The sequence below is a fragment of the Ursus americanus genome, chromosome 8 (genome assembly GCF_024610735.1).
Source record: "Ursus americanus isolate L20-20 chromosome 8, mUrsAme1.1.p, whole genome shotgun sequence".
Lineage (NCBI taxonomy): Eukaryota > Metazoa > Chordata > Mammalia > Carnivora > Ursidae > Ursus > Ursus americanus.
The window spans coordinates 13,424,702-13,451,765 of NC_142134.1; the positions used below are offsets into that span (position 1 = coordinate 13,424,702).

A 27,064-nucleotide genomic window follows, 5' to 3' on the forward strand; every position below is an offset into this window, starting at 1 on the left:
GATACATCCAGACTGAAAGTAAAGGGATGGAATACCATCTTTCACGCCAATGGACCTCAAAAGAAAGCTGGGGTAGCAATTCTCATATCAGACAGATTGGATTTTAAACTAAAGACTATAGTTAGAGATACAGAAGGGCACTATATTATTCTTAAAGGATGTATCCAACAAGTGGATATGACAATTATAAATATATATGCCCCCAACAGGGGAGCAGCAAGATACACAAGCCAACTCTTAACCAGAATAAAGAGACATATAGATAAAAATACGTTAATAGTAGGGGACCTCAACACTCCACTATCAGCAATAGATAGATCACCTAAGCAGAAAATCAACAAAGAAACAAGAACTTTGGATGCCATACTAGATGAGTTGGACCTCATAGATATATATAGAACACTACACCCCAGAACAAAAGAATACTTATTCTATTCTAATGCCCATGGAACATTCTCAAGAAGAAGACCATGCTCTGGGTCACAAAACAGGTCTCAACTGATACCAAAAGACTGAAATTATTCCCTGCATATTCTCAGACCACAATGCTTTGAAATTGGAACTCAACCACAAGGAAAAATTTGGAAGAAACTCAAACACTTGGTAGACTTGGAGACTAAGAACCATCCTGCTCAGGAATGACTCGATAAGCCAGGAAATCAAAAATCAATTTAAACAATTTATGGAGACCAACGAGAATGAAAACACAACGGTCCAAAACCTATGGGACACTGCAAAGGCAGTCCTAGGGGAAAATACATAGCCATCCAAGCTTCACTCAAAATAATAGAAAAATCTAAAATGCAGTTTTTATACTCTCACCTCAAGAAGCAGGAACAGCAACAGAAGAACAGGCCTAATCCATGCACGAGAAAGAAGTTGATCAAGATTAGAGCAGAGATCGATGAATTAGAAACCAGGAGCCCAGTAGAGCAGATCGACAGAACTAGAAGCTGGTTCTTTGAAAGAATAAATAAAATGGATAAGCCACTGGCAAGACTTATCCAAAAGAATAGAGAAAGGACCCAAATTAATAGAATTATGAATGAAAAAGGAGAGGTCACAACCAACACCAATGAAATAGGAAGGATTATTAGAAACTTTTATCAACAGCTTTATGCCAATAAATTAAGCAACCTGGGAGAAATGGAGGCCTTCCTGGAAACCTATAAACTACCAAGACTGAAACAGGAAGAAACTGATTTTTTAAACAGACCAATTAATTATGAAGAGATTGAAACAGTGATTAAAAACCTTCCAAAAAGCAAAACTCCAGGGCCTGATGGATTCCCCGGGGAATTCTACCAAACATTCAAAGAAGAAATAATACCTATTCTCCTAAAGCTATTTCAAAAAATCGAAACAGAAGGAAAACTACCAAACTCATTCTATGAGGCCAATAAAATCTTTGATACCCAAAGCAGGCAAAGACCTCATTAAAGAGGAGAATTACAGACCAATATCCCCGATGAATATGGACACCAAAATTCTCAACAAGATCCTAGCTAATAGGATCCAACAGTACATTAAAAGGATTATCCATCATGACCAAGTGGGATTCATCCCTGGGATGCAAGCGTGGTTCAACATTTGCAAATCTATCAGTGTGATAGATTATATCAACAAGAAAAAAGCCAAGAATCATATGATCCTCTCAACTGATGCAGAAAAAGCATTTGACAAAATACAGCATCTTTTCCTAATTAAAACCCTTCAGAGTGTAGGGATAGAAGGTACATTCCTCAATCTCATAAAAATCATCTATGAAAAGCCTACAGCAAATATCATTCTCAATGGGGAAAAACTAGAAGCCTTTCCCTTAAGACCAGGAACACGACAAGGATGCCCACTCTCGCCATTATTATTCAACATAGTACTAGAAGTCCTTGCAACAGCAATCAGACAACAAAAAGGGATAAAAGGTATCCAAATCGGCAAAGAAGAAGTCAACTGTCTCTCTTCACAGATGACATGATACTCTATATGGAAAACCCAAAAGAATCCACCCCCAAACTACTAGAAGTTATAGAGCAATTCAGTAATGTGGCGGGATACAAAATCAATGCTCAGAAATCAGTTGCATTCCTATACATGAACAATGAGACTGAAGAAAGAGAAATTAGGGATTCCATTCCATTTACAATAACACCAAAAATCAGACATTATCTTGGAATTAACTTACCCAGGGACGTAAAGGATCTATATTCTAGAAACTATAAATCACTCTTGAAAGACATTGAAGAAGACACAAAAAGATGGAAAAATATTCCATGCTCATGGATCAGAAGAACTAACATAGTTAAAATGTCCATGCTACCCAGAGCAATCTACACTTTCAATGCTATCCCAATCAAAATACCAATGATAGGGGCGCCTGGGTGGCGCAGTCGTTAAGCGTCTGCCTTTGGCTCAGGGCGTGATCCCGGCGTTATGGGATCGAGCCCCGCATCAGGATCCTCCGCTGGGAGCCTGCTTCATCCTCTCCTATTCTCCCTGCTTGTGTTCCCTCTCTCTCTGGCTGTCTCTCTCTGTCAAATAAATAAATAAAATCTTTAAAAAAAAAATACCAATGACATTTTTCAAAGAACTGGAACAAACAGCCCTTAAATTTGTGTGGAACCAGAAAAGGCCACGAATCACCAAGGAATTGTTGAAAAGGAAAAACAAAGCTGGGGGCATCACAATGCCGGATTTCAAGTTGTACTACAAAGCTGTGATCACAAAGACAGCATGGTACTGGCACAAAAACAGACACATAGACCAATGGAACAGAATACAGAACCCAGAAATGGACCCTCGGCTCTTTGGGCAACTAATCTTTGATAAAGCAGGAAAAAACATCCAGTGGAAAAAAGACAGTCTCTTCAATAAATGGTGCTGGGAAAATTGGACAGCTACTTGCAAAAGAATGAAACTTGACCACTCTCTCACACCATACACAAAAATAAACTCCAAATGGATGAAAGACCTCGATGTGAGACAGGAATCCATCAAAATCCTAGAGGAAAGCATAGGCAACAATCTCTACGACATCAGTCACAGCAACGTTTTTCATGACACATCTCCAAAGGCAAGAGAAACAAAAGAAAAAATGAACATGTGGGACTTCATCAAGATAAAAAGCTTCTGCACAGCCAAGGAAACAGTAAAAAAAACTAAGAGGCAGCCCATGGAATGGGAGAATATATTTGCAAATGACACTACAGATAAAAGACTGGTATCCAAGATCTACAAAGAACTTCTCAAACTCAATACACGAGAAACAAATAAACAAATCATAAAATGGGCAGAAGATATGAATAGACACTTTTCCAATGAAGACATACAAATGGCTAACAGACACATGAAAAAATGTTCAAAATCATTAGCCATCAGGGAAATTCAAATCAAAACCACATTGGGATACCACCTTATGCCAGTTAGAATGGCAAAAATTGACAAGGCAAAAAACAATTGTTGGAGAGGATGTGGAAAAAGAGGATCCCTCCTACATTGTGGGAATGAAAGTTGGTACAGCCATTCTGGAAAAGAGTGTGGAGGTCCCTTAAAAAGTTAAAAATTGAGCTCCCCTATGATCCAGCAATTGCACTACTGGGTATTTACCCCAAAGATACAGACGTAGTGAAGAGAAGGGCCATATGCATCCCAATGTTCATAGCAGCATTGTCCACAATAGCTAAATCGTGGAAGGAGCCGAGATGCCCTTCAACAGATGACTGGATTAAGAAGATGTGGTCCATATATACAATGGAATATTACTCAGCTATCAAAAAGAACAAATTCTCAACATTTGCTGCAACATGGACGGCACTGGAGGAGATAATGCTAAGTGAAATAAGTTAAGCAGAGAAAGACAATTATCATATGGTTTCTGTCATCTATGGAACATAAGAACTAGGAAGATTGGTAGAAGAAAGGAATAAAGAAAGGGGGATAATCAGAAGGGGGAATGAAGCATGAGAGACTAGGGAGTCTGAGAAACAAACTGAGGGCTTCTGAGGGGAGGAGGGTGGGGGAATGGGATAGGCTGGTGATGGGTAGTAAGGAGGGCACGTATTGCATGGTGCACTGGGTGTTATACGCAACTAATGAATCATCGAACTTTTCATCAAAAACCAGGGATGTACTGTATGGTGACTAACATAATATAATAAAAAAATATTATTATAAAAAAAAGGAATTTATCAGTACCATATAAAAAAATAGAGTAAAAAGTCCACCACATGTACATATCCATAAACATATTTTTATGCTCCTAATAGAAAATATGATAACTAATTCTAATTTGGATTTTGTAAATTTCCAGGTTTTTTTTTACAAAAATTACCTATTCGAGTAAAGTTAAATTATCTAACTTGTAGAACCACGTAAAGGTCTTTCTAGGGGAAAAAAAATATTTCTTTATAAATGCTTAAGTATTTATGGGGAAAATATAAATCCACTCTATCATTCCTAGAAATTTCCCTTGATTCTTTTAACTTGCATTCATGACCTTAAGGGTGCCATAACCTATTGTGCTTTATTAATTCTTATTGACATAAATAGAATATTCTTGTATATATGGAAATAAATAGGAGACCACTACATTTGAGGGGAAGGGGTCCAAGATTAAAACACACAGCACACCACAAATGCCAATCCTTTTCTTGTTTCTTTTTATTTCATTAAATAACTTCCTCTTATTTCCAGAAGAGTTCTCAGGAAAGCAGACCATATGGGTCGTGTGTGGAAGAACTATACAGGCCCTTTTTTTGGTTTCTAGAGAATCAGGTCTTACAGATGTGGCTTGAGACTTTTATATGAACTACTGGGAATTCCTTGAGCATTAGCCATACTTATTCCAAAGGAAATGCCAAAATGTATTTCACACATAAATGTAAGTGATTTTTGGATTATCTGCTTTTGTTCCTCTCCAATAGCTTGGAAAATTGAGTCAACTGCGTGTGAACTTCTTATTCATAGCTAGACAGAATATCGCCTCCTCTGAATTATTCATGCTAATAGTGGAGAAGGAAAAAGAAGTCATGAATAAATTAAATTTACAGATGAACAAAAATATCTGTATTTCCATGGCATATTGCATTTATCACTAAGAATATTTCACAGTATATTATATTTATAATGTTTTGTCTATTAGACTTGGAATTTTGGAGGCATCCAATGATAAGCAATTGAGGCACCACAGAAATTAAATCACAGTGGGTCATCTTGAATTTTGTGTTTTTTGGAAGATTGATAAGAATACTAAGGTTTACAAAACAGTAAGGCAATTGCACAGGGACACAAGGGCAGAGAAAGAGGGAGTTTGAAGGAACCAGGACATTTCAAGACTAGGTAACAAAAAGCTGAATGTTAAAAGATGAGATATTTGGCTGATGAGGAAGGCATAATGAAATAAGAAGACCTCAGAGCTTACAAAGAAAACCAAACATTTCCATTGAGTTTTGTCCAGCTCTCGGTAGAGGGGATGTCTAGGGCTTGGCCATTGCCAAAACCTTAACCAGTATCACAAACAGTTATGGCAGTTAAGATTAAAATATTATACAAAGAACCAAAGCATTTGAGGACTTACTTTTTAAAGTATAGAATACTGGATGCCACACCTGATCAATGAATGCGAGTACTAGCTTTGGTCCCAAGAATTTGCATTGTTATCAAATGATCCAGATATTTTAAATATTCACTAAAATTTGACAATTATTGTTCTATAACATTGGACACACATTATAATAACCTAGGAAGCCTTGAAAGATGCCAATGACTGGACCCATGAAGATGTTCTCAGTCATCATTATGTTTTTCATGGTTTCCCAGGTGACCCTAATATACAGCCAAGTTTGAAAATCACTTGTTTAAAGGAATGATCAGTGCATTGATTTTCTTACCTTTTTTTTTATTAAGATTTTTTCGTTTATTTTAGAGAGAGAGAAAGAGCACACGCCTGCACACGATTGGAGGGAGAGGCAGAGGGAGCAGAGGACCAAGGCAGGGCTAGATCTCATGACCCCCCCCCCCATGAGATCATGACCCATGAGATCACAACCCATGAGATCACGACCCATAAGATCATGACCTGAGCCAAAACCAAGAGTCAGACACTTAACCCACGGAGCCACCCAGATGCCCCTGTTCTTACCTTTTTTGCTGACACATCTCTGAAATGACATTTGAGACCGGAAATTCATAGTCCATTTCTATAACTAAAACCCACTTCTACTAGTACCATAGTAATGACAAAATGGTTTTTGTGTTTGTGTTGGCCAACAATTTGAAACAGACCTTGCAATCTAGTCCAACCATCTAATTATACCTTTATCCAAAACACAATCAGGATAACTGAAAGAATATTAGAGAAAACAAAATCTTTAGGGAGAAAGTATCTGGCAATCTCAGGTACTGTGTGTTGAGATCAAATAAATGTTCCAAGAGCTCTATTTCAGGGCGGTTCCAGAACCTTAGTTTCATGAATATATTTTAACAGTGATATGTCTTTCTACACATGTGAATACACCAACTAATCATTGTGGGTTTTCAAGCATAAATGGCTTCTTTCAAGGTCTGGTGTTGTTATCAAGATAATTCAGGGGAAAGTCAGAGTGTTTTTTTCCCTGGTTTTATGGAGATATTATTGAAATAACATTGTATTAGTTTAAGGTGTACAACATAATGATAGGACATATGTATATATTGTGAAATGATTACCAAGACAAGTTTACTTAGAATCCATCACCTCACATAGTTACAATTTCTTTTCTTGTGATGAGAAGTTTTAAAGTCTACTCTCTCAGCAACTTTCAAATATACAATACAGTATTGCTCACTATAGTCCTCACGCTGGACATTACATCCCAGGACTTATTTATTTTATAACTGGAAACTTGTACTTTTTTATCACCTTCACCCATTTCCTCTACCTCTGGCAACCACCAATGTGTTCTTTTTTTCTATGAATTCATTACTTTTAGATTCCACATATTTAGTATTCATCTTTCTCTCTCTGACTTATTTCACTTAGCATAATGCCCTCAAGGTCATTTCATGTGTCACAAATGTCAGGATTCCTTTTATTATGGCTGAATAATATTATATTATTATAAATATAAATATTATAAAGCATTTAATATTTTATTGTGTGTATGTAGACACTATATATATATACACACACACACACACACACACACACACACATATATATACATATATGTATACGTATAGCTGTTTCCCTGTCTTGGCTACTGTAAATAATGCCACACTAAACATGGGCATGCAGCTATAGCTTCAAGGTAGTGATTTATTTCCCTCAGATATATACCCAGAAGTGGGATTGCTGGATCATATGGTAGATCCAGCTTTAATTTTTTGAGGAGCCTCCATACTGTTCTCCATAGTGGCTGCGCCAATTCACATTCGCAGCAACAGCACACAAGTGTTACTTTTACTCCACATCCTCACAACACTTGGTATCCCTTCTCTTTTTGATGACAGCCATCCTAACAGGTGTGAAGTGATATCTCCTTTTGGTTTTGATTTGCAGTTGCTTGAGGAGTAGTGCTGTTGAGCACCTTTTCATGTCCCTGGTGGGCATTTGCATGTCTCCTTTGGAAAAAATGTCTATTCAGTTCCTCTGCCCATTTTTTTTTTTATTGAATTGGTTTTTGCTATTGAGTTCTACAAATTCTTTCTATATTTTAGATATTAACCTCTTGTCAGATATATGACTTGCAAATATTTTCTACCAGGCAGTGGGTTGCCTTTTATTCTGTCGATGGCTTCCTTTGCTATGCAGAGGTACTTTTACCCCACTCGTTCATTTGCTTGTTTTTCCTAATACCTATTGGAGGCAATACCTCCCTGTCTTCCTTAGATAAAACCAGTTTAAGAAGGTACTATTTACTTTATTTTATTTATTTATTTATTTATTTATTTATTTATTTATTTATTTATTTAGCATGGCTCTTTCCAGTCTATTGCATCAAGGAGTTATACTAGCTCAAGTTAAAAGCAGACCCTGAATGGTTACATTATACAAGCTGTGAGGATTTCAAACTTGTGACAAGGGACAGACGGGAACTTTTACTCGTTGCAAGGAAATGCTCACTTAAGCTTAGTGAGCCAAAAGCACTGAAAGCCCGCGAACCGCTGCGGATCATCCGAGCCCGTCCAATGTCCAGGAGAAAGCGGCGTTTGTTGGTGCGCCTGTCACCCCGCAGCGCAATTACTTCTCCACATTCTGGACGCTCAGTTACAGTACAGCTGGGGGCAAATTTCTTCTTCAAGGCCTTCACTAGTTTCTTTTTATCATAATCATCAGCCATTCCCGGGACAGTTAATAAGGGTCTTCCTACCTTTTCTCTGTTGAGTTCTTACACGGGTATAATCGTCAGTGCCAGCGGGAAGCAGATCATGACCTGGATTTGCATCAGCAAAGGGGTAGAAAGAGTGGAGAATCTGGATAGCTGACATAGGATTCCTTTTGCCTCGGTGGAAACCATAGGATTCCTTTTGCCTCGGTGGAAACCTCCTGTGGAAGGCAGAGGTGGGAGTGGGGTAAGGGCAGGGGCTTGGCAAGGAGCTCGGAGAAGCCTGAGGGTCAGGGGGAGGCTGGTGAGTCTTCAGGGGCGGCTCCGTGACTGGTGCCAGGAAGGTACTTTTTAAATGGCCGCTCACCCCTCCCTCAAACCTATCCTGTGCGGTCGCTACTTGTTTGGCAGTAAATCTTCTAAACGCTGAGGAATGGCAAAGGAGGCAAAGTCAAGCCACTGACTCAATTTCCTCTTGTACCAGAAGGTAGGAGGAATCTGAGACTAGTCCCGACTTGTTTCGGATACAACATGGTGAGAAAGATAAGAACATCAAGAAGCTGGATTTGTTGGCTGAAATAATGGAAGTACCAGAAGTTTTAATACATGTTAATCAAGTAATAATGGGAGATGAGGGGAAGAGAAAGAATAAAGCAATAAGTTAGTCTCTTTATTTTTTTGCTGAAGCTCGTTCCCAGCTGTTTTGAGCCTGGGGCCAAAGTGGTTTACCATGGAAACTTAGGTTGCTGAAAAAAAAAACAAAGAACAAGGTCAAGCCTGATTTTGTGTGAGGTAGGTAACGAAACCACCGCCCTTCCCCACAGTGTTCTCTCCAAACTATTTCTGCATAACGACAGGAAGTGAAAAGGAAAATGTGCAATCCATCCAAAAGCGTCTCTTTCATCACTTTCCTAACAGTGTCTTCAGGCCAGATTAAGAGCAATCGTTACATTTTGTCCTGCATAATGCACCTAGCAAAATGCTGCTTTGTTCTTGGCCTGTACCATCAATATCCCCAAAAGCATTCGTGATATTGCGCAGTGTTATAAACAGGAAACCAAATACATTGACTCATTGTTTTTATGAGGTTAAAAATCAAAGCCAACTGATTTCTTGCATGGGGCAGGCAAATACAAGGTGGACCTGTGACATCTTGCAGAGCCGGGAAGTAAGGAAGTATTAAGGAAAAAGGGGGGTGGGCATGTTAAAGGAACAAAGGAGCTAACCTGAGAGATCACAGTGACCAAAGCTAGAACAATGTGAACAACACAAATAGTTAATGTAGTGTTGGATTATAATCCAAAGTGCAAAATCAATATCTATGAGTCTAATGGATATAAACAAATGGAGACAAAGAGATGAATCTCTCTTACTGAAGAATTTCTAGTAACTTACGTAGATACTCTCCCCTCTCGAAAATGGAGCTTAATTCCCCTTGAATGTGGGGTGGACTTAGTGACTTGCTTCTAAAAAGTAGAAGAGGGAAAGGGAAAAACAACTTTACGGTGGAGAAATGTGTCAAACACTACCTTGACTGGCTGATGGACATTAAGATCACTGATGGTAAGTCATGTCAATAGCATCTACCCCTTAGTATGATATGGTGAGAATAGCATTTTATCATGTAGTATTCTCCCCCAAAACTCATGACTAGTGCCGTCATGAGAAAAACATAAGACAAACCCAAATTCAGGGACATTCTGTAAAATACCTAACCAATATTCCTCAAAACCATCAAAGTTATGAAAAACAAGGAAAGTCTGAGAAACTGTCATAGACCAGAGGAAACGAAAGGAAACATGATGACAAAATACTAAATGGTATTCTGAATTGGGTCCTGGACCAGAAAAAGACGGTGATGGGAAAACCAGTGATATCCTGCAGTTCAAAGTAATCATAATGCACCAGTGTTCTTAGTTGTGACAAAGGTACCCAGGTTGTGTAAGAAGTTAATGGTAGGAGAAACTAGGTGAAAGGTTTATGAACTCTCCATGCTATCTTTGCAACTTTTCTGAAAATCTAAAACTATTTCAAAATAAAAAACTATACCGAAAAAATAAAAGACAAGTCAGCATTTAAAAACATGCAGGATGAAACTATCCAAAAGCATGTATTTGAAACAGGATATGCATGTAATTTAAAAAATTTTGTGAATTAGGTGTGCTTTAGAGAGAAAATGCCAAGGACATATTATGATATTTGTATGCACATAATTTAAAGTGGTTCCACTTTTTTGTGACAATTCAGGAAGCCTTCCTATATCAACTTTCTTCCTTTTTCTTTCTTTTTTTTTTTTTAAGATTTTATTTATTTATTTGAGAGTGAACGAGAGAGAGCAAGAGGCAGAGCACGAGAGGGAGGGAGGGGCAGAGGCAGAGGGACAAGCAGACTCACCACTGAGCAGGGAGCCTGACACAGAACTCAATCCTGGAACCCTGGGATCAGGACCTGAGCCAAACGCAGACACTTAACTGACTGACCCACACAGGCGCCCATCTTCCTTTTTCTAACACAAACACACAAACAAAAGATCAGTATCATTTAAGTGCTTTCAAGGGTAAATTTCCTCCAAGCTGTATCAAACCTGACACCATGAAACAGCAGGATAACAACTTGATTTTGTGCCAAGTACTCATCTAATATTTGTTAGATCCCTAATCCACCTGCAGTACCCTTACTTTTCCTGTTAATTTGTAGTGTGTGAGGCTCTTTCTCTCCAACTGGCGTGTGCTTTAGTTCCAGATGAGTTCTGCAGTCTCATTGAGTGCTTCTGTTTCTCCTTCTCTGCCATCACTGCCTTTTCTTTATTGTTGGAGAGGGAGCAACAGAATTTGGAGGAGAGCTTCACTTCCTTCACAAATTGCATAAGTTTTGATCAATGTTGGATAGTGTCCAAGTTACTCTGACCTCCTAATCTTGCTTCTAGGCCAGTGTTTCTTAAGAAGTAGGGTGAAGACCCCCTGCATCAGAACCACCTGGAGTAGCGACTCCTTGGCCAGACCTACCTACTGGGGTGGAACCCAGAAATTTGATTCTAACACTGGTCCCGAGAGACTTTTTTGTCCACCGCTGTAGGAAGTCACAACTCTCTGGACATCCCAAAGGAATTTGCACCTTTACATTTAGCTTCCTTTTATGGAAGAACTTAAAATATTTTTAGCAGTCTCCTAACTCTGAGTGAAAACTGAGGCGCTCCAGAATTCAGAGGCTGAGAAAGCTTTGCTCTCAACTCTTTGTTAGGAAGAATCCACCAGCCCCATAATAAAGGACACATAAAAATAAAATTTCTTGTGACTGTTTCTCAATCTCAGCTTTTCCAAGAACCCCTTAAGGTCTCTTCTAAGACCTAGATATAAAAGGCCGCATCTAAACATTATTTCCATTTATGAGATCCCTCGTCTTCAGTGATTTCTTTCCAGTTTTCCAGACTAATGATACAATATCATGTGTCTCATATGTAATATAAATAGAGAATTAGGCTAAACTTTGGTAAAGAATAGATCATTTTAGCTGATACTCCTTGGTTGAAAAATTCCCTGAAAAGATGTTTCTTTTCTCAAAGGTAGCATAATTAGAAGTGTTTGTGTGTTTCCACTTTTCTTTGATAGCTAAAATTTCCATTGTCTGCCTCATTGTGGACATATCACTCTCATTTCCCTCTCATTTCATTTAAAACGGTCAAGTTGTCTTTCATGTTAATTAGCTTTAAACAAGAAAAAATATCTCTGTGCACGTAATAACCAACTCCAAATAGGCATTATTTCATTAACTTCATGCTTTAGAGACATAATGGCTGCTTGTTACAAGACAGCAGAGCTGGTATAAATTAAATCTCAATGGGTCATTCATTAAAAAGCCAGCATAAAGTGCCCTGGAAAGCTAGGTCCTTTAGCTAAATTTAATGGTATTTTTCCCATAAAATTTTCCTAATGTTGCTCCTGTAGTTCAAACACAAATGTATTTTAATTAATTTCTAAATCCTTTACTCAAAAATAATAATAAAAGGAAGAGATTAATGCTGATTAAACCTTATGACAAAACAAATCCGAAACATCAGCCGTGATGTTTCTAACCAAATGCTATTAAGACCTGTACATATGTTTTTGTGCATGGACTCAATATTTCCTAAGAAAACAATAAGCAAAAAGCTTTTGATAGCCACGGAAATATTATATTTAATTATTTCATAGACATTAGTCATTTTAAAACAAGTAATTCATTCCTTTCATATTTTGGACACTATCTTTTTTAATGTTTTTTTATTATATTATGTTAGTCAACATACAGTACATCCCCGGTTTCCGATGTAAAGTTCGATGATTCATTAGTTGCGTATAACACCCAGTGCACCATGCAATACGTGCCCTGCTTACTACCCATCACCGGTCTATCCCATTCCCCTACCCCCCTCCCCTCTGAGGCCCTCAGTTTGTTTCTCAGAGTCCACAGTCTCTCATGCTTCATTCCCCCTTCTGATTACCCCCCCTTTCTTTATCCCTTTCTTCCCCTACCGATCTTCCTAGTTCTTATGTTCCATAGATGAGAGAAATCATATGATAATTAAAGTAACACAATCTTCACCAGGTTACAATGATTAATAGTCCTTTAGACAGAACACTTTCTGTTTTAAAAACCTTTGTAGTATTTTTTTTTTCCTGCTGGAAGATATATGTGTTCGCATGGTATTTGGCTCTATTTCAGTCCGTATAGGGGGAAAGCCTTCCTGTTATAAAACATATAGAAATCTAGTTATGACGTTTTGGATAAAAATCCTTCCATTCATTCACTCGGCAAAAATTTTCTCAACCTTTCTCATATACCAGGCACTGTACAAAAGCCCTTTGAGAACAAATATGAATAAGGCAGATATGCTCCCTGCCCTAATGGAGCTTGGAAACTAGTGCTATTATTTTATTCCTAAAATAAAATGACTAAAATATAATGATTTTTGTCATTTTTATGCTAGCTGGATTCACCTCATATGAATCAATAAGATTATGTAGCACCTAATAGCTACTGTTTCAACACAACAAGAATAAATACAGAATTTTAAACATGGTAGAAACCTAAGGCATACATTATACATGAAATAATTAGTGAGCGAGGCATTATGAGTTTTACAGAATTTGTGATCACTGCATTTATGACATGATTCAGTCAACTATTTGGTAAAATTCGAAAACAGGAAAGTACCTGACAAGATTTTAATTCTGTGATATGAACCACACTCTTCCCAAAATTTGAGGATGTATTTCTTGAAAAGTCTTTATAGAACCATAAATCCTGAGCCCGGAAGTTCATGATCTTTTCTTCCCAAGTAAATAATGACATATTATAAATAAGTAGAGGAGGGAGGGCTCTCTCTTTTACTGTCCTGTAAAACTGTTACATGATTGTTACCCTTTAGAAAATTATATCATGTAAATTAATTTAAAAGGGAATTTTGAGTAATACATAACAGTCCCAAAAGCAGTTTTTCATTGTGAGATTAATATCATGTACAAACATATTAAAATTTAGAGTTTAGCCATTTTACTACCTAATGAAAAAATTCAGGAATGACCTGGAATCTGCTTGGTTTCTCCCAACTTTTAGTTCAGTTCAACCTTTCCATTCACCATTACTAAGTCAGTAAAGGATTTCTGTTAGTCGTCAAGGAAGCTACAATACATAGAGGATTGAAAATGGAGATAATCTCATTTCCCATAAACCTGTAAACAAGAGATAAACTGAATAGAGAAAGCACCAATGCCATCACTGTCCCTTTAGAAAAAAAATGGGTTTAAAATTATCCTATAAAAAGTCTCTTCACAAATGGGGCATGTTATTTTACAGTAGGAAAAAAGGAAAAGCAAGAATCTGAAGAATTCTCTGGAGGCACTTGGATAAAAGAGGAAGGAAATGGAACATGGAGTATAATGATATACATTCATTACAAATGCAGGGGGTATTTTTTTTTCCTTGTCTAATTTAAAAATTGGAATTACAAGCCTGCAATTTTGCCCATATTACCTTGCTTTTATTACACAGTGGAACAATTTTATTCAGCAGGACAATATAAGCAACTTTGAGCAAGGTTTAATGAAAACAAAATTTCAGCGGTAGCATTTTCATATTTCACTGAATGGTTTTGGAAATATCCAGAGCTATCACTTTATTAAAATTTTTGAATTAACGTAAATGTGTAAGAGTTTCAGTTTCCTATTTTCCAAATTCGTAGTTATAAAATGGGGGGGGGGAAATCTTTGACAAAAAAGGAGCATCAGGAGGAAGAGGAGACAGGAGCAAAATATTGGCCATCATACTGGAATTTTAGCCTGGTTCATTCTGATCCCTAAAAGATCTTAAAGTTAAGAGTAGGGAAGGAACAGGAAAAGTAAGTATGTAAAATATTGATAGAAGGGAAAGATAGCAAAAATAAATTTTAATTCTTTTACAATTTAGATCAAAACGAATCTGCATAGATCGCTGTTGTAACACTAATCGTCTGTAAGCACTTGGTTAAATTGAATTAGCACTCGGTTGTGTTCAGTTAAATACATCATTACATACTTTCTATGGTCCTCTGTTTTACATTGCTAATATCCATCTCTACAAATACTAAAACTAAGGCCCTTGAGGCCCACAGAATGCTGTGTATTTCCTATATGCTTCCCATCCGCTCCCTCCTCCAGTAGCCAGTAGGGACCTGATAAATGCTCCAAAGATAGAAGTAAAATAGATAGAAATACTGAGTTGGGAGGTACATTTTCAGCCTCGAATTCTTTGCTTCTACTCGTAGAGTGATGGGGCTCAGCACAAGTTACCCCAAAATAGGGCACCTTGGAATACTGACCATTTTAAGTGGAAGAAATATAAGAAAATAACAGAAGCAAGAAGGTCACTCTGACCTTCCCCCCTGCCCTTCTCCTCAGAAACAGGTCATAAAACCCTCATGTGAGATGGCCCCCCCATACCCGGAGGAAAGGAACATTATCTCAAAAGGCAAAGGTACACCCAGGCAAATCTGAGCAAACACCTTGTTAATTTCTCCCAATTTGCTACACTTACCTCATACTATTTGACCTGTCATATTTCTACAGGACTGTCCACTCTTCATCAAACCTAGCATAAAAATACACACGGTTAACCATTTCTCTGGGCCTGTACTTCCTTATGAAGGCTTCTGTGTCACATGAAACTTACATGAAGTCGACATAAAGACTTTTCTCCTGTAAATCTGTCTTTGTCAGTTTAATTTTCAGACCTAGCCAGAGACCCTAAGAGGATCAAGGGAAACTTCTCCCTCCCATGAAAGAGATACATGTTCCTAGCTTACAAAGTTCATTTTTTTAGGTGTCCCTCTCATTGAATAGTTTCAAAACTAGAAAAGTCTTAAAAGTGATTGTTAAGAAAGCTATGAAGAAGGTTTAAAACTTTAAAAGGAAATTTTAAAATCGATTTAGGTTACTTAAAATTCCTTTGACAGATTTTCTTTAAATTGAAGAAAGTAAAGCGAAATAGGGTAATATTATGTACATAGGCTTTCCCTAGAATAAAAAATGGCTCTTTTGGGGCGCCCGGGTAGCGCAGTTGTTAAGTGTCTGCCTTCGGCTTCAGGGCGTGATCCCATCGTTCAGGGATTGAGTCCCACATCGGGCTCCTCCGCTGGGGGCCTGCTTCTTCCTCTCCCACTCCCCCTGCTTGTGTTCCCTCTCTCGCTGGCTGTCTCTCTGTCAAATAAATAAAAAATCTTTAAAAAAAAAATAATAATGTTTAAAAAAAACCCGGCTCTTTGAAGAGAAAGTTTGATATCCCATATATTTTCTTAACAACCAGTTTAAACTGCTACGTGAAAGATGTAAAACGAGCTACTTCTCAGCTGCCTTGTGCTCCACATCTCAGCACCTACCGCAGCTCATTCTTACTGGTGGTCATCCCTGCTGGGCCACGAGCAGGAAAGGGAAGGACTGTGGTGCATTTATGACTAATTCCATTCACCGATACTAAATCATTAGTTTTGTACAGTGCTAATTTTTTACAGAAAAAAAGGAGGCTTTAAGTAATTACAAATTCAAATAATAATAGTAAGAATTGCACACATACGTACAATGCTTCATCATTTATAAGTTAATTCTATAAACATTTCTCATACGATCACCAGTACAAATCACAGAAGCAGACGTACCAATTACTATTATCTTCGCTTGGCAGCAGAGGGAACTCTGACTTCAAGAAGGTTTAACTTGTTACACTTAAATGTTTAACTGTAGAGACGTCAAAAAATACATAGCGGAACTACTCATTCATCTCTTAGAGATTCCATTTATAAACTACATGGTGATCCTTTGATGAATTAAAACCCATGTTGTAAGCTATGTAAGGTATCTCATACTTTTGCTCTGATTAGTGATGTGAAGGAAAAGAATTCAGTGATCGAACTAGAACTCCAATAATAGCAATATCTGCTTTAGTGGGTTTTTCTTTGTTTAAGGTATAACTTACCTTTTTTAGTATAACTGAAAAAATAAAGAAGTCAAAATACTTTAGTTGGGAACATCTGGTATTCATTTTAAGATTCAACCTTAAGCTCACTGTTAAGTAACCATGGAATTTGTTGTTAACACTCTTACCAGGAATTCCCTATGAACCTGTAAGCTTCATCCAGAACTGGTACACAATAGGTGATGGATTTCCTTTTAACAAAGTAAAACAAGAAACATATTTTACTATTGCTATGACCAGATATTCTACCAGCAATTGTCAAAGGGTGGGAACACTTGTTTGGGATGATGGAAGGGCATCACCCGAAAAGAAGAGATTGGGTAACTACATGGGAAATCTTCCTTAAATTTCTTGTGAATCCCAATTAACCATCTCTTCTCCTTATAAGATAGATAAAATGGGAACATTCTCATTCTTTTCTTTATTAGTCTTTACACATGTTGTAAACATATGCAGAAGCTTATGTCTCACATCTGTATTTCAAAAATAATGATCTGCTTTGAAAGGTGAATCCAATGTTATTTTAACATGCGTACAAAGTTTGGAGTTCAGTCGGGAAGGTCCCATTGGGAACATTTTTCCCCAAAAGTCACAGCCCTCTGGGTCACAGACAGCTTTCCTTTCTTTTCCTTCCTGCCCTTGTCAAGATCCAACCATACCAGCAGGGAATAAAATCAGCAGGACGCTTGGCAGCCAGCTTCAAAAAGGCCACCTCTTCACTAATGAGCCATTGAGAAGCGACAGCCACAGAATCTAATAAAATTCCACTATGAAATCTGTGATGCTTCCACATACATTTTCCACTAGAATCAGATGAAAGTGAGGAAATATATAAGATCATGAAAAATAATAGACTAGAAATGTCATAGCCAAGTGTAACTACAGCAGAGAGGCACAGCTTTGAGATTTATTTGGCTCCATACAATAAGTCCTCAAATGTTTTAAGACAGTTGAAATTTTAAATTACGCTGAGTATTATTTTAACTTTCCAAAAAGTTGTCTTGAAAATGAAATAAAAATCATTTTCCGGCCCAAAGATTTATTCCTAGCAAGATAACATTTCCCTAATTGAAATAGAAATCTGAATGATCTGAAGTCCCAGCGAAAGATACAGACTGACTTGTTCCTGACAAGGCCCTGGTGAGACTCTACTGTGAAAGTAGAGACCACAGTTGGAAGAGGCTCACCTCCACTCTGGGCTGTCAGGTGAGTACCTTCCTGCTGGTAGAATGCAGGCCCATTAAGATCAAAACTAAGATTAAATCATGCATAGGCCTGTGGCAACGCTGGAATGCGGAAGTGAAGGTAATAAACAACATTCTTTCATAGTCTTTACTCTAGCGTAATTTCCTGATTGTATATTTATTCCACAATTCTGGTTAAATGGAAATTATAAACCAAGTGGCTTAAAATTTCAAACCATGGGTCCGGATGATTTCAATGTGGGGCAGAGTGTTTTCTGTGCTGTCAGGATGGAGGCTCAGACTCATGGACCCATCTGGAGGACCAGTGGAGCTGACCAAGAGCCCACCTGCACAGCCTCCAGAGAGAGGTTTCCTCACCTGGGTTTGGAGCACATGCAGAAGTGTTGCTTTGTTGTCTAGTCACAACCACATGGCCTCCTATAAAAGTCATCAGGAGAGAATTCCTACAAGAAAAAGAAACTGATTTTACAGAGAAATGTTGTGATACACTAGGAACACAATGCTGGAGAGGTTTGAGACCAAAGTAAGGTTCTCAGTCCAAGCTAAATACATCTTTCCTGAAGTACTGTACACGGACCCCAAAGGGACTATATGGGCATTTGAAATAGCCAGAAAAAACCTAAAACATATGATTTTAAACAGGGTTCTTGTGCTTTGTAGGAGATTACTGAAAAAAACCTGGAGAAACCTGAATGAGGTATAAGGATGAGATACATAGCTGTGTTCATTTTCATATTTGGATGGTTGTTTCACTTTTGGATATTGGATGGTTGTGTAGGAGAATGTCTTTGGTTATATGAAATGCATACTAAAGTGTACAGGGCAATTGAGACATCAGATGAACAAGTTTAGTCTCAAATGGTTGAAGAAAATAAAAGTTCTTGGTCCTAGGGGCGCCTGGGTGGCACAGTCGTTAAGCATCTGCCCTCAGCTCAGGGCGTGATCCCAGCGTTCTGGGATCGAGCCCCACATCAGGCTTGCCAGCTGGGAGCCTGCTTCTTCCTCTCCCACTCCCCCTGCTTGTGTTCCCTCTCTCGCTGGCTGTCTCTCTCTCTCAAATAAATAAATAAAATCTTTTAAAAAAAAAAGTTCTTGGTCCTAAACTTGCAACTTTTTGTAAATTTGTAAGTTTGAGATTGCTTTAAAAATTATATATATATGCATATCTCTGTGTGTGTGTGTGTGCTGTGTGTATGGATTGCTCTCCATCACCGAGCCTAAATCTACCATCCCAGCATTTTTATTCATTATTCCCCTTCATAAATCCCGTACCCTAGTTTGTCCTATTGACTATTCTAACATAACAGGCTATAGACTTTCTCAAAGGTAATTTTGCTCTATTACCTCCACCCAAAAAGCTTTTAAAAAAAAAAAGTTGCCTGTCACATTCTACCCATCCTTGAAGGCATCTCCTAAGTGACATGTCTTCCATGACACCTTCTATCAGAGCCTAGTCTAATGCCTCATATATAGTATGTGTTCAAAATACATCTAGTGAAAAGAATTCAACCATTTATGACTGGAATGGTTAAAGATAAGACCATAGAAATTACACATAAGCTGCGCCTTTCAAACTCAGCAGAGATCAGCAGTCCAAAGGTAGATAAAGACTTAATTTTTATTCCACGAATAGGAAATATAGAAGATTTTAAAAGAGGTAGAAAGTGGTTATTTAAATGTAGATTTGGGGATGTACTTTAATGATATATGAGAAGGAGTGTAAAAGAAATTCAGATCATGGTAACTGGCAGAACAGAAACCTAGACCTGTTATATACATAGGAACTGGATACTAATTTCGAAGGCTAACGAAGCCAAGGAGAAATGAAGAGATTTTCACATGAAAGCAAGATAAGATTCTTTTTCAGTAGGAAGAATGTGTCCAGAGTCTATGATGTTCAGTTGCCTGAAGGAACACACCGTTGAGTCACAGGCAAAGACTAGTGATAATCCTTAAACACTGCAATGGGAAGAACAGCCAAAAAAGAATCACATATTCTGGCTGTATATTTCCTAAACCATTTTCCTGGAAAAAGATACTCTAAATTGAGAACATATTATTAGTCATAGTCGTGAGAGACCAAACACGTAATTGCTAAAGAGACAAAGTGCTCCACCTTTGCCTTGAATTTCCCAATAAAACCTAGAAGGCAATAACACATAATTCCAATGTATCCAGCATATTTAATCTGAGGACTACCAAGAATTGTGCAGACCTAACTGACTGCTACTTGAATATGAATTCCAGATTTTAAGAGAGAACTTCCTCATGGAAAAGCGAGTGATTGCAGTTCTTGAAGGATAATACTGGAATGCTGCCATTTTGTAAGACTCAGCAGTTTGGCAGATGAAGGTGTCACTCACAAAACAAAAAGAAGCAATTTCATCATCAAACAAAATTACCAGCACGAAACATCTGTCATATCACCCTTAACCCTGTACTCTTTCTCTCTATGATGTTTTAGGAGGTTCGGTATTTCCAGTAAGCTGTGGATCACCTTGTTTTTCTTAATATTTTCACTTCACTAACAATTTCACTACAATACCAAAGAAACAAATCTCACTGGAGCCTTACAAAGAAACACCATTTTTACAAGGATTTCCTGAGTACAACATGTCGAAATTGATGCCCGAACACTTGGAACTTCTCCATTCCTTTATGCCATCCTATTTCCCTGTTTCTAGCCTTTCCCACAGACTGACACCTTGTTTTCCTTGCTAGATCTTTCCTTGTTCTCACAGCAGTCTCTTGAGACTAGTATGACTTAAGTAGAAGACCTTCTAGATACCTTTTGACCCTGAGATTCTGTCATCTCTGAGTATCAAACGTCCTTGATATGATCAGTTCGAATTAACCATTGTAAGTCTCAGGTCCCTTTAGTTTTTCCCTTACAAAGCACCAGATTAAACTTACACTCATTAGGTTAAAAAAAAAATCATGTGACTTTTTTTTTTTTTTTTTTTTGGCAAATTATCATTCTCTTGGGGTGCTTTTCCGGAGAGGAATTAAAAGAAAAAAGCCTCCTTTGCACTCTAGGAACAAATAATAATGGCTTTTAATGACCATGCCAATAAACACCAGTCCGTGGGGTATCGGGCTTAGAATAAATCAGGGTGAGCCTAATGTGAAACAGGCAGTGGTCCTAATAGGTAATGGGCAGAGGCACTAACAAGAAATGCAATGATTCTGTCATGGCTTTCCACGAATCTGTGGTGTGCTTTCTGTCGTATTGATTTGTAGTGAGCTTTAAGAAATGTCTCTTCCATGCACATGCCCGTGTTCTCTTATCTCTCAATTTGGAAATCGCTCGATGTTACGGAAGAAGACCAAGAAGAAGAAAATTACATCTGAAATGTATGAAGAAGGCAAATATTCAGTCTATTTTAGTCTATTTGAGTGAGTATGCTAAACCTGAGAGATTAATATTGTTGTCGGGAGGGTTGTGAACACTCAGCAAATTGTAGTAAATATTTCGTGGCTTCTGAGTGGGGTAGTAGATATGTTCCATATTTATGAAGCCGATGATAGCATTTCATCTTCTCAAATTCTCACATAAAGGAAGAATAACCTTCTTTAATCCATAAACTGCAATATTCTAAGGCCAGATGTGTTTACACAAACAAAAAATTCACAAGTCATGTGGTGTCAAGCAGTCTTTTGAAAAAGGAGCAAATCAACTTGAAAGCAAATGTTAACCTTTAAAATAACCAATTAGAAACTACTATTGGAAATTAGCTGGTTTGGGTTAAGACAAATTATATGTTCTGTAAAGCGATGATTAGTTTTGTTACGTTGGGGGGGGGGAAGAAACTTCAGAAGAATTGGTTCCTTGATATTTAGAGTTGGATATTAAAATAAACTGAAGGGAAAAAAATATTGTCTAAAATTCACAGAGCTGAGCACACTGTCTTGAAATTTGCTGTACTTCCAATTATTAGCAAGTTTTTATTTTTAGTTACTCCCAACAAAATTAGTTAAGACAATAAATAATAGTTTATTTGTAGCAAGTGTTTCAAAGTTAATGAGAATTATTAAAGATAATTTTTATCACATGCCTTCCCTGCAACGCCAGTAGATTAATAACTAAATAGAGACATTACCCACAGCTTGGCTGCCAGGAAGAATTATATAAACTAATTAACAAAGACCTTAGAGGAAAGTGGTCTCATTTACAATCTTGATAAAAAAAAAACAGAGAGAAAAGATACCACAAAGGAAAAGTTAGATTCTACTATGTATTAACTATCCTTTCTTTATAATAAAATATATTTGTAACTAAAATAAAGAGGAAAAATCTAATGAAATATTTTCAGGAAAAGACATAATATCAAAAAGAAAAAAAAATTGAGCACATAGGAGGAAAAAATAAGTAAACAAATAAATGGAAGAATTAAAACCAGATATTAAAAATTTGAAAACATGATATGACTACTAAGCGTGCAAAATGAAAACTAAGGTAATTAACTATGCTGGTGCTGTATATACATAAACTGATAAACATTAGAAATCATTTTTATGTGTTCCAAAAATTATATAAATGTTAGTCTCCTTTGATGCAATAATCTAGCTCCAGGTAATATTCCCAACGATTATCTAAAAGAAATAATATCTAAACTCATTGCAGAATTATTTATCATAGACAAAAAATATCCTAGATATTTAGCAATAGGAAATGATTAATTAAATTTTGACATATTGACTTAATAGAAGAGTATTGGGTGATAATTAAAATATGAATGAGAATTCTGTAGCAACATATGATAAATATTAAGTGAAAACAGCTGTCAAAAAATTGCATAGCTGCAGAAAATAAAAAGGAATGTGGAAAAAGAAAAAAAATCATCAAAAGTAGAAATATTGCTAATTCTGTATCTAACTTTTACCCATAATTTGTTCTAACGTATTTGGGGAGAAAACTAGTAAAGATTGCTCATGTTTCTTTTGGAATTCGGTAATTTCAAGTTAAATATAAGCTCTTCTAACTAAACTTCCATTGCAATTTATTTCCAAAACAACATCCTTCTATTATGTATGTGCTGTGAAATTATATTCAATAAAATATTTGGTCAGTGCTGTTAATTCAGGCAGACGAGTTTTGACAGGATGGTTTACTGAACTAATTGGCAATGTTTTGGATACAAGAACAAGGCCTGAGGTCTAGTGCAGGTCAAGGACGGCAAAAAAGGCAATACAGACAAGTGCTTAGTGAGGAGAAACTGAAATGATACCAGAACTTTCCTCAATATCTTTTATAATTTTACCTTAATAATTTTATCCTATATAATATCCTTCATAATTTTACCTGTATGGTTATGTGTTAAAAGTTGCTGCGTGGGGGCGCCTGGGTGGCACAGCGGTTAAGCGTCTGCCTTCGGCTCAGGGTGTGATCCCGGCATTATGGGATCGAGCCCCACATCAGGCTCTTCCGCTATGAGCCTGCTTCTTCCTCTCCCACTCCCCCTGCTTGTGTTCCCTCTCTTGCTGGCTGTCTCTCTGTCGAAAAAATAAATAAAATCTTTAAAAAAAAAAAAAAGTTGCTGCGTGAATTCATTAGAATGTGAGCTCAGTCTGCCTGCATAGATCCTTCCGATGTTTTCATAAAGTCCTGAGTTAATGATTTGCCTGAATATTATACATAAATATCCAAACCAAGTATTAGAGCAAGGGTCAAATGCTCAAAGCCTGGGGGCTTAACCTGGTTTACAGATTTATGTTTGAGTCAACACAGTGTTAACAAAAGTTTGAATTGGAATGTCATGGTGGAGCAACCAGTTTGGACCAATTCATACATTTTTGTTCTCTTCCTAGTTCCCAGGGACATTGGAGCTGACACATCTGACACCTGTTTTAGAGTTTCAGGACTCAGAACTCATGGGAAAATGACTGTGATCTAAAAGGTCTTGGGACACCTGGGTGGCTCAGTCAATCGAGCGTCCAGCTCTTGACTTCAGCTCAGGTCATGATGTCAGGGTCATGAGATCAAGCGCCGCCTCGGCTTGCACTAGGTGTGAAGCCTGTTAAGATTCTCTCTCTCTGGGGGCGCTTGGGTGGCTCAGTTGTTAAGCGTCTGCCTTCAGCTCAGGACGTGATCCCGGAGTCCTGGGATCGAGCCCCACATCGGGCTCCTGCGCTGGGAGCCTGCTTCTTCCTCTCCCACTCCCCCTGCCTGTGTTCCCTCTCTCGCTGGCTGTCTCTCTCTCTGTCAAATAAATAAATAAAATCTTAAAAAAAAAAAAAAAAAAAAGATTCTCTCTCTCTGGACACCTGGGTGGCTCAGTCAGTTAAGTGTCTGCCTTTGACTCAGGTCATGATCCCAGGGTCCTGGAATCAAGTCCCTCATCAGGCTCCCTGCCCTGTGGGGAGCCTGCTTCCCCTCTGCCTCTGTCTTTCATGAATAAATAAATAAAATCTCTAAAAAAAAAAAAAAAAAGGATTCCCTCTGCCCCTCCCTACCCTCTTTCTCAAAATTAATTAATTAAAATAAAAGAAAAAGTCTTGTGAGTAGGTCCATCAGGGGAATCCTTCAGGGCCACCTAACTCACTGATAGCTCAATTTTTCCTTTGGCTGTGGCTGCTGAGTACCATTTCCTCAAAACAACGTGGTTGCTAAGGATGGGGAGGTGGGATAGCCTCACCCCTGCTTTTCTTCCCTTAGCCCAAGGGGCTGAGATATTTTGCAGTTGTCTTCGAATCGAACCATTAGTGGGCAGCCTTTGCTAAGTCGAGCAAGCAGCTGTGAGGTCCTCATCCTCTCTCTGCCTCCTGCTGAGAGACGCGGCTCTGGCAGCCCTTCACGGACTATGAGGCAGTGATATTCAAACATGACGATGTTGGCATTATTGATGTATATGGAGAGCCCTCTGCCCCTGCTTAAGAGAAAAATACGGTAATTTGGCACATACTGCAATTAGACATGCATTTCAAGTAGCACTTTTCACCTGAGAATCTCAGAGGTTTATAGAAATTACTAGTTAACTTTCTATTCTTAGAGTCTGCAGACCACATTTAACATTATAAGTGGAATTTCAAGATGTGACAGAAAAGGGTAGAATCATAAAAAGAAATAAAATACATTGTCCTTTCAGGAAAGAGAAATAAAATACATTGTCCTTTCGTGGGCTTTAAAACTGTCCAATAGTAGGAAACATTGCATTTAATAGATAAAGGCATCAGGGGGGAGAGGCTTATGACAAAGAAGGTTTGCTCCCTCTAACATTTTTTTCACAACTAGATTCAAATAATACTTCATTACCTCGGTTTCCTGAGAGTGGCCGCCGCTCAGGCATCTTTAACTTTTTGGTGACATCTACTGTCTAAAGCAGGAAATGCTATGGAATCACTATATCCAGAGAGTATCTAGAATTTACTTCATTTTATTTTATTTTTGTATTTACAATGCTACAACTTCTTTGATTCTTCCATTTAATATAAGTAGACCTCATTAAAAGATTTACAGGATATTTAAATAATTTCCATATGTATTGCATCATGGAGCATAGAAATATTGGTCTGTGTCAGCAAATCCTAATTTTTTGGTACATAAAGCTGTCATTTCAATGTAAAGACTTTACTAAACCACTGTTCAAATACCAGAAAAAATATTGAAGTGGATATTTAAATGCCATTTTCTTATATTTAACAAAAACCACTTATGAGGGCTGATTACAAAGTTATTAAGATTATTATAATAGTAATTATTATAATAGTAATATTTACGGTAGAATCCCAATTTTAAAGGAAATCAAAGTTCCTAATCACTTGTCAACTTGACTTTCTACTTCTTATTCTAGCTATAAAAAATAAGCAGACCCGGGGCACCTGGGGGACTCAGTTGGTTAAGCACCTGCCTTTGGCCCCCGTCATGGTCCCAGTCTGGCTCCGTGCTCGGTGGGGAATCTGCTTCTCTCTCTCCCTCTGCCCCTGCCCCTGCTCCTGCTCTGTGTCTCTCTCACTCTCCCTCTCTCAAATAAATAAATAAAATCTTTTTTAAAAAAGGCAGAGTTATCTGTTATCCACCAGGAAATAAGCATCATTTGTACTCCTAATTAATCTCCACCTGCTTCACAGTTGATGGTTTGCAAAGACTTAAACACTTCATTTCATAAATCGTGATTATAACTAGAAAATTTTTTCAGAGGCATTTGGTAATGCAACAACAAGGTAAACAAGGTTTTTTTTATTGCGTATCTATTGTATATAGGCATTGTGCTAGATGCCTTCACCAATGTAACAGGTGATAAAATGGTATAGCTCCCAAAGAAAACCTCAAAATAGGAGGGCCTCCGGTGCTATCATGTAACCTACCTCCCCCCACTCTGATAAGAAGGCAGAAGATATTTCCTTCATTGATCATGGTTCTCCCGTTCTTAGAAAAAAAAAAAAATACCCTGTTTTTTTTAACCTTCCATTGCAATCCAGTGCATAGACAATCACTCCAAGTTTACTACAGGGTAAAAAGTACTATACGGTAGAAGTAAACAGACCTAGAGTCTCAGGTAACATTGCATAAACAGGTTTAAGCTATTAAGTCATTCCTTCTCCATTGTGATTCGCTTTCCAGTCCTCAGTATCCTTTCTTAAATTAGTGATCCTGAGGCCCAATGACCTGCTTGGGGGAGGGGGGAGAACAGCCATGCCAATTAATTAATTAGTCATAATTTTTATAATTATAATAATTTAATATTTATGTATATAATCATTTACTATTCTGTAAGTATTTATTGGCAAGGTTGGCTCTCAATGTGCAGAATAAAATATATATGCTATTTCTCAAGGGTTTACAGTCTTGAAAAGGTAGGCATCAACAGTTCTAATCAAAATAGAAGCCCTAAGAGATGAATGAGATATACCGCCATAAAATTCGGATTCAGAAAAAGGCACGAGTGCTCCCAGCTGAGGGAATCCGAGTAATGCAAAATGCAAAAGCAACGCATTTGATCGAGTACGACGAGTGTGTGCACCTTCAAAGTGGTGGTGTGGGTAGTTTAGGGAAGGAGGAGTATGAGAGCCCCGTTATTACGGAGGCGGGAAGGCCAGGACACGTGCCTGACACCGAGCAGGCCAGGGTGTCTGTGT

The 27,064-nt window shown here is 37.8% G+C and overlaps 1 pseudogene; it reads right to left on the bottom strand.

Moving 5' to 3' along the window:
• Positions 1–8,021: 8,021 nt before the first annotated feature.
• On the bottom strand, positions 8,022–8,463 carry LOC148109520 (eukaryotic translation initiation factor 1 pseudogene; annotated as a pseudogene).
• Between the last annotated feature and the right edge of the window lie 18,601 nt (positions 8,464–27,064).